The following is an 8658-nucleotide window of genomic DNA, read 5'->3' as shown; positions in this document are numbered from 1 at the left end:
TGGTTAACGTTAGTTGCATTAAGTTAGACTATGAACCAGTTAGTCGTTTAACGTTACTGTAGGCATTAAGTTAGCTAAAAACAGTGTCGTGTTGTACCATGTAGTTAGCAATTTAAAAGCGCTCCACACATGACAGGGCAGTGTGTTACATTGAGTTCGCAAGTTTAACTTACGCATACAAGACGTGCGTGTGTAACGTAGTTATCAGTTTAAGTTATGCTAAAACAGGTCGTGTCTTGAACGTAGTTACATTTAAGTTAGCTATGAACAGTGCGTGTGTTACGTTTTAGTTAGCATTAGTTAGCTATGAACAGTGTCGTGTTTAACATGTACCGTGGGGCTCGACAGTTGTGGGCACCCAGGTAAAAATTTGTATTAATGTGTATTAAGAACCAAGAAAGATGACAAATCTCCAAAGGCATCAAATGACACATTAGACATTCGTATAATATGCACAAAAAGGTAGATTTATTTCACTCATTTACACTTTCAAAATAACAGTAAACTAAAAAATGGCGTCTTCAAAGCTTGGGCACCCTGCAGAGTTTCTAGCTCTTTGAAGCTGAGACCTACAGCGTCTGGATTGTTTTCAATCATCGTCTGGAAAGACCAGGTGATGTCGATCTAAGGTTTTAAATGCCCAGACTCATCTGACCCTTGCTCCAGACTCTCAGACCCCCCCCAAACAATCACCACCAGGCTTCTTCTCAGCGGTTGTCTAGAAAACTAAAACTGAAAATAGTGACGCTCACAAGCAGAGAAGGCTAAAAAGATAGACAAAGCGTTTTACAGAGGCCAATCCTCTGTTCGAATGTAATTGAGAAATGGCCGTCATCAGGAACATGGAAGTAAAGCAGATCTGGAGACCCAAAAATAGCAGACGAACAGCTCGCAGGATTGGGAGAAAAGCAAGTCAAACCCACGTTTGACTGCACGATCCATCCAGAAAGACTGGCAGACACTGGAGTTGTCTACACCATTCCATATACAAATATGGTCTTCATGGAAGGTCATCAGAAGAAAACCTCTTCTGTTGTCCTCACCACAAAAAGCCTTGCGGACGCCGTTTTTTTGTTTTGTTATTTGAAGTGTAAATGATAGAAATAAAATCTACTTTTCTGACATATGACGAAGTCTAATCCGTCATTTGATGATTTTGGAGATTTTCCATCTTTTGGCTTGGCTTTTATGCACATTAATACAAACTTTTATCGGGGTGCCAAACTTTCGAGCCCACTATCTAAGGTTACGCTACAGGGTAAAATACAACCTGTGGCTAACCTTTGGCACAAGACACGCCATAGGGCCGGGCAATATCAATCATAGGCATTACAGTAGTGGTGTAATTTCTGAACTTACAAGATTTACTAGCTGTCCGTTATCTATTTTTGCCCTTATCTATAGTGTCATTATTACCCGTTATCCACCTCTTCAGTGGAATTACATTGCTCAGGCAAGCGGCGGCCCCTTGTTAATTCATGTCAGTTGATAGATCGTTGGAGATGAGCTGCGCCTCGCCGTAAAGTGGACGAGAGCATCGACAGCAGCGCCGGGGGGCGGTGACAAAAAGCTGCGATAAAGACGGACAGGTTCCAGCCGATTCCAGCACCTCACGCTGAACAGGAGTCAAAGAACATGTGTCAACGATGTTATTCCGAGTCATAGATCGCTTGTACACAGTCTCCAGTTGTCTTTATAAGACAGAGTAGCTGTCACAATCTCTACATGCGATCTGTTGTGTATGTAAACACAACTGTATATTATGACTGTTATAGATCCATGATCTGAACGGATTTGGTCTCTCTGATTTTTACACTCACTATCAGGCACCCCATCTGTGTTCTGTAGGAGGCTGTGGTGATGCACACAATGGACAACGATAAGCTAAGAGATCAAGCACACGGCATCCCAGTTGCTTTGCTCCGACTGCAAGACCCAGACGGACCAGAGCTGCTGGGAACGCCGCCTCTCAGCTGATTTAAACAGCTGATGGTTCACAATCAACTCGACATATGACGTTTTATAAGCTTTATGATGGAATTGCGAGGGAGTTTTAATTGCCTTTTCTGATTTAAAGTCGTCTAAAGGTAATTATGCATCTAGATAGAAAATATGACGTGCTCTGTTCTCTGGCCTCTTCGTTTAACATCACATGCGGCCACTGGCTGCGATTATGGAAATGAAAAAAATAAGTTATGCAAATGACACACAATTTAATATAACCTATCGCCAGGGCTACAGATACTAAACTAACCAAAACGACTAAGTACATGAACCAATAACACTGATGTGCCAGAACTTCTTAAATTAATGAAGCAAAACTGAGGTGGTAGTTTTTGGACAAAAGAGGAACGATTAAAGTTGCGCTCAGTTTCAACAACAATGTTAAAACAACAGACAAAGCCAGAAATCTGGTGTAGTCTGGACTCAGACCGAATTTCAACAGCCACATTAGACAATAACAAAGTCAGCTACTATCACCTAAGAACATATCAAGGGTCAAAGGACTTATGTGTCAACAGGACTTGAAAAACGGTCCATGCTTTCACTTCAGTAGACTGACTACTGTAACGGGGTCTTTACAGGTCTCCACTAAAAAAAATCAATCAGACAGCTGCAGCTGATTCGAACCCTGCTGCTCGTCCTCACTAAACCAAGAGACGGATCACATCACTCCATTTCTGAGGTCCTTTGCATTGACTTCCTGTGCCTCAAAAATGGACTTCAAAATACTTTGCTAGTTTCATAAATCACTAAACGGTTTAGGGCCAAAATACATTTCGTTCATTTGCTAACTCCTAAAAACTGCAGGTCTCTGCAACTCTTTCCTCTAAAATCAAGGCTGATGTCATTTCTTTTTGATGTGGCCTTGCTTTAAATTATTGCCATTCTATGATGTTAATTTCTTAACTGCACTGCACTTATATTTTTTTTATTATTTTTAATAGTTTTTATTTCAAAGCACTTTGAAATGCCCTGTGCTGAAATGTTCTACAAGTAAAGCGGACTTTCTTGCCTTGCCTTAAAGGCTTATTCTTACAGAACACAGTGTGGCTGATAGTAGACGACGAAGTCAGAGGAGTCTAATCTAGTTGATCATGCATCAGCTCGTTTGTTTTCATTAAATCAGCAACAGATTGCTTTAGAGCATTTGCAACAACTAGAGACTGTACAAGCTGATATTGGGTCTGATAACATTTTATAAATCGGAGTGGACCACAGTGTTTCTGTCACTTCTTGTCAGCCTGAAGGCTGAGCAGATTTTGTCACCGTCCCCGGTCTTCTCTCGTCCAGGCTTCCTGTTTCCGCTTTGTCGCGTGCCACTTTAAAAAAAGAAAATAGAGTGGTGCGCGCCCTCGGCGCATTCAAAATCCTGGCGCGCCAGCGAGCTCTACGTCATTTTGACGTCACATGGGGCGTCACGCTTGGCTGCGTCTACTGTAAACGGTCCATTCTGAGTTTTCTCTCGCACAACTATTTGCAGCGGCTCGTGTGAGAAGTTTACCGCCCCTGACTTCTGATGGTTTTAATGCAGTAAACCAAAGCACGTTTCCTCCCATCCCCGAATGCTATGTGGAGAGCTAGACCTCCCTTCAGAGCTTTGGAGAGGGTCTTGCAATGCGAGACACCCTTTATTCAACCACAACAGTCAACCATCTGAAAAAATACAACACTTCACTTCGTTTTTTCCAGTCACAATAAAATTCAACTTTACTGTAACTTTCTCTTAACCTTCAACTGAGAATAACTACCTTATAATAATCCAATGAAAAGATATGCCTGTGTATGTGTCTCTTCTCCAATAAGCATTTCCTATCACCAGCAGCACATTAATACCATTTAAAGAGAGCCGTCTTACCATACCCATTGCTCCCCTGCCCAGCCCCCCCGTATGTAAAATGGAGGTGGTATAATTCAATGCTATCTGCTACTGTGTCTCAGAGTCAGCATTCTTTTCTGTCAATCCTACTGTCTGTTAGTCCTGTAGCAGTGCTGCAGCGTTCACCATTTGCCTTGTAGCTCAGGATGGCTCAGGTCCAAATCAACACGCTCTGTCGGAGAAAAGAGGGATCTGGACGTGAGACTGCTGTTCCATCTGCACCCAGCTACCCTCCTTGTCCCCGCCATCTCCGTCTCTTCACTGCTCTCTCTCTAGGACTCGTGTCAAACGTCAGACAGACGCTTGCTGTTTCAGCTGCACTTTCCCCAGAACAATGGTCATCGACTGTGGTGAGGTGCAGGTAGGCTGAATGAACACGTTTCCAGGACTCTCTGTTGAGCTGTTACTTTGAAACTGGAAGTGAACATTAGGGATGTCCCCAGAGCTTTTTTTGGGGCCCCCCTCCCGATCCATTTTAACCCTGTGTTGTCTTCCGTCAAAATTGAAAAAAGTTTTAACTAGTGCTTAGTTTTGGTCCCTTTTTTCAACCCTTTTGACGCTTTTTTCAATGTTTGTCACTTAAAACAAAACTTTTAACACTATGTAACGCCAACTTAGTAACTTTAGTCTACAGTTATATTGGGAATTTATGGTCCACAAACCTCATTTATAGGAAATTGTACCTATCATTTGTTGATTAGAAAAGCAAAAATAGGAACGTTTTGTCTAAAATTAAAGAAAGATTCATGTCAACTTTTACTCATGCTATTTCAAAACCACTTCAACTTTGTTTTTCAGATGCTATAAAATTGAGAACACCCCAAATTATGAAAGAGATTTGGACTTCCAAAGGCGTTGTGTGGAATCAATCCTGTTATTTGGTAATTAATATTGGGTAGCTTAAAAAAAGATACAGGGAACGGCAGAGGGATCAATTGCTGAGGAAACATGATGGTTAAAGGTCCAATGGCATGAAAATTTCACTTAGGGAATTTTAACATTAATATGAGTTCCCCCAGCATGTCTATCCCCAGTGGCGAGAATGATGATGTAAACCGACTCCTGGTATCTTGCTGGGCCGATCAGAAACCTTGCCTTTATGACCTCTCGGTTTGGCCCGCCCAGAGAATTGACCCACCACGAGAGAGAGACATCATGGCTTTCAACGAGCAAAATGGCAGTTAGCAAGGCCACACCCTTACCCTCCACCTTTCCCCCCTCTCCTCACTCAAGCTACGACTGTAGACTAAGGTAAACTCATTGTGGGACTGGCTTATTCTGTAATTCTGCACCAAGGCTTAATTCAAGAAAGAGTTATCCGTGGTCCAGGTTAGGACCACTAATGTTATATAGAGACTTCAAAAGTATTAGGGTACCACTATGTCTTCGATAAAAGACTTCAGATACAGTATAGTGGACCACTAGGGTCTATATAAAAGAGACTTCAGTAATCGTATAGGGGACCAGACTAAGAATCTATATAAACGAAGCTCATGGGATACAGTATTAGGGGACCACTAAGGTCTATATAAAGAGACTCAGTATACAGTATTAGGGGACCACTATGTCTATATAAGAGACTTCAGATACAGTATTAGGGACCACTAGGCTATATAGAGACTTCAGTACGGTTATAGGGACCACTAAGGTCTATATAAAGAGACTTCAATACAGTATTAGGGACCACTAAGGTCTAATAAAAGAAGACTTCAAGATACAGTATGTAGGGGACCACTAAGGTCTATATAAAGAGACTTCAGATACAGTATTAGGGGTCACTATGTCATAAAGCGAGTCAGATACGATTAGGGAACCACTAAGGTCTATATAAAAGGACTTCAGATACAGTATTAGGGGACCACTAAGTCTATATAAAAGAGACTTCAGATACAGTATTAGGGGACCACTAAGGTCTATATAAAAAAGACTTCAGATACAGTATTAGGGGACCACTAACGTCTATAAAGAACTTCAGATCCAGTATTAGGGGACCACTAATGCTATAAAAGAGACTTCAGTACAGTATTAGGGGACCATACAGACTAAAGGTCTGTATGAAAGCATCCAAAGAGCACCATGTTAAATATTGAATAGCTGCCGATAGTGAGTCCCAATCGAGTTGTATTTCTAGAACAATAGAGCGAGAGCACCTCGTTTTTTGTTTACAAAAGTTAAGTAAAAGATGTCTTCCGCTTAATACATTTAACTTTTTGTAAAACCTGCGTGTAAAATTAACTTACAAAATCCACTTTGATGATATTGGATGTTGGGACTATTGCACTTTCGAGTTTAAATACTTCCACACTGGCTGACATTTTAGCCAAGGTACCGAGTAATGCCAGTTACTTGCAAGTTTACATGCTCCGCAATTGTGTCTCAACTGACTTACAATGATAGGAGGAAAGTGATTTTTGACATGGGGGGGGGGGGGGGGGGGGTGGAGAGACTCAGCATAGTATCCTGATATTTTCTGTGGCAATACTGTATTCACACAGACGCCAAGTACTCATCTATTATTATATATGCATTGCGCAGTTTGTCTGCTTACAATTCACTTTCCACAGATACAATTAAAAGGGAAATTAACAAGAAATTCATTTTTAGATAAAACAATATTACCACAGTTTTCATTTTGGAAACATAATTGGAAATGGGAAAAATTTGAAGTTGGTAAAAAGGGAATAAATTGCAGTAAATCAGAGAATTTTTAATTGCAATACTATTGTATTGTGACATATAAGTGAGATATCTATCATGAGGCCTATCCTCACCCGCTAAATGCTAATTTACATTAACCTCTGTTGTCCTCGGGCAAATTTGGGCAGTTTCAAGTTTCATATGTTATAATATGGGTTTTATTCAACAAATAACACGGATGGTTCCATGCGCAAACAGGCTGCGATTATCCATCAACATACGTTCCTCCTATCGTCCTATTAGTCAAAAATATGATGTTCTGGGTTTTATAAATCAAAAATGAAGAGTAATAGTATAATGGGGTGTATTGAACATGAATCCATAAATAAGTTTAAAACTAGTGTTAATTAGTTGGAATGAAGTTGGTTAAGAATATCACCGAATTGGCGTGATCATTTGTACTTGATGCTTATAAATGACTCCTCAGATAATCTTTGGTCTGTGTTCAACACTAGCAGTGTGTGGAGGTGACGAAAGTGCAGAGGGTGAGGAGGAGGTGAAAGAGATAGACAGAACGAGTGATGAGTGGACGCCGTGCTCGTGACAAATCCGATTCGGAGTCGCTACTCGGTCTGTTGGAGGTGGAGCCAGACGCTGCAGCTCACCGGGGCTTAACTACTCGGACCAGTATACTGGTGTTCTGCGGAGGGGCCAGACCCAAAATCAAGGCTACCAACCCACTCTTTATCAGCCGTGCTTTGCTTTTTTTTGTGTATGTCTTATGCAGCATGTATTGTACATACTAGAGAGGGCGTTTTTTGGCAGTTTGCAGATCAAAAATATCAGTATCACGCTTTATTTGCCAGATAACTGATAATTGTTTTTGATAATGAAAGTGGTCTACTTTGGCTCCGCTCCAGCTCCGTGTCTGTCCCTCTGATGCGGCTTTCTCTCACCACTGAGTCTGATGTAATGTTGTACGTCCCCCACCACACACACTGCTGACTACTGTTACTGGTATAAGTTGACGTTTCTCATTTATTAAACAATTTAAAAGCATTAACAAAGGGTTGTGGTAGAGTTTGTAACAATCAAAATCTTTATTTTGACTTAAGATTTTCATTTTACATTAAATGCAGTTCACCCTACTCTAATCTCGTAACGGCATCGTCGCCAGCCTTGAAAAAAACAGTTTGGGTCAAATCCTATTAACATGAGTAACTATACGTATACTGGACATAGCCGACGGTATTCTTATGTCTCTAGGACGGAGGATGTAGCAATACACTCTACACACAAATTCTCTACATTCACGATTCGTTTTTTTCAGGATTTTTTTTAACAAAATGAGCTGCACAAATGAAAAAAAGTGGATTCTTTATTTATTCTACAAACTGTGCAAACACAACGATTGTCCTGAAAGTGTATTTTATCTTAAAAACAAAAATTAAATAAAAGATATTATAATTAGATTGTTAAACAACATCCCACATCAAAAATACTAATAAATAAAAAAATTATCTCAAAGAATAAACAAAGACGTTGGACACATCCTACGATCTAACTGTACTGGGGGGCACACACTTGATATCTTCCTTTGTATTTTTGTGCTATGTACTTGTGAGTGATCATATGTCTTGCCCTGTGGTAGAGCCTGACGATCTCGGCGGGCCGTATAGGCATTTTTTCAATAATTTATTTGTTATGAGCGTTGGTTTGCATCGTCTGTCCACCAGAGGACGCTCTAACACGCCCTATTTGGCAACCAATGGATGTTTTTTTGTCAAGGACTTTAAGGTAATATATTAAGTTTGTAGTTTTATACATTTTATTTATCAAAACTTCAATATATTTGATGTCTCGCTGTTCTGTTGCGACATAAACAAATTATTATCCATTAGTTTAGTGAGCACAATAAATACTACAACAACTAATGGGAAATCTGTTTGTTTTGTAACGTTGTTTGGATTATTTTTTTTTTGTAAATATATAATCGGCATATCGATTTTAAATAACCAAATATTCGTTATCGGGATTGGCCTTAAAAATACACGACACTGTTCATAGCTAACTTAAATGCTAACTAATGTTAACACACGACACTGTTTTTAGCTAACTTAAATGCTAACTAACGTTAACAC

General features: G+C 40.2%; 1 protein-coding gene across 2 annotated transcripts in view; it reads right to left on the bottom strand.

Annotated features, from left to right (window-relative positions):
* The window catches only part of rwdd3 (RWD domain containing 3), a 44465-nt gene that overhangs the window by 12148 nt on the left and 23659 nt on the right, over window positions 1-8658 (bottom strand). The gene's annotated exons all lie outside the window — the stretch shown is intronic.

Source organism: Etheostoma spectabile, chromosome 6 (assembly GCF_008692095.1).
Source record: "Etheostoma spectabile isolate EspeVRDwgs_2016 chromosome 6, UIUC_Espe_1.0, whole genome shotgun sequence".
In the NCBI taxonomy this organism is placed as follows: domain Eukaryota; kingdom Metazoa; phylum Chordata; class Actinopteri; order Perciformes; family Percidae; genus Etheostoma; species Etheostoma spectabile.
This window is presented reverse-complemented; position numbering and strand designations above follow the sequence as displayed.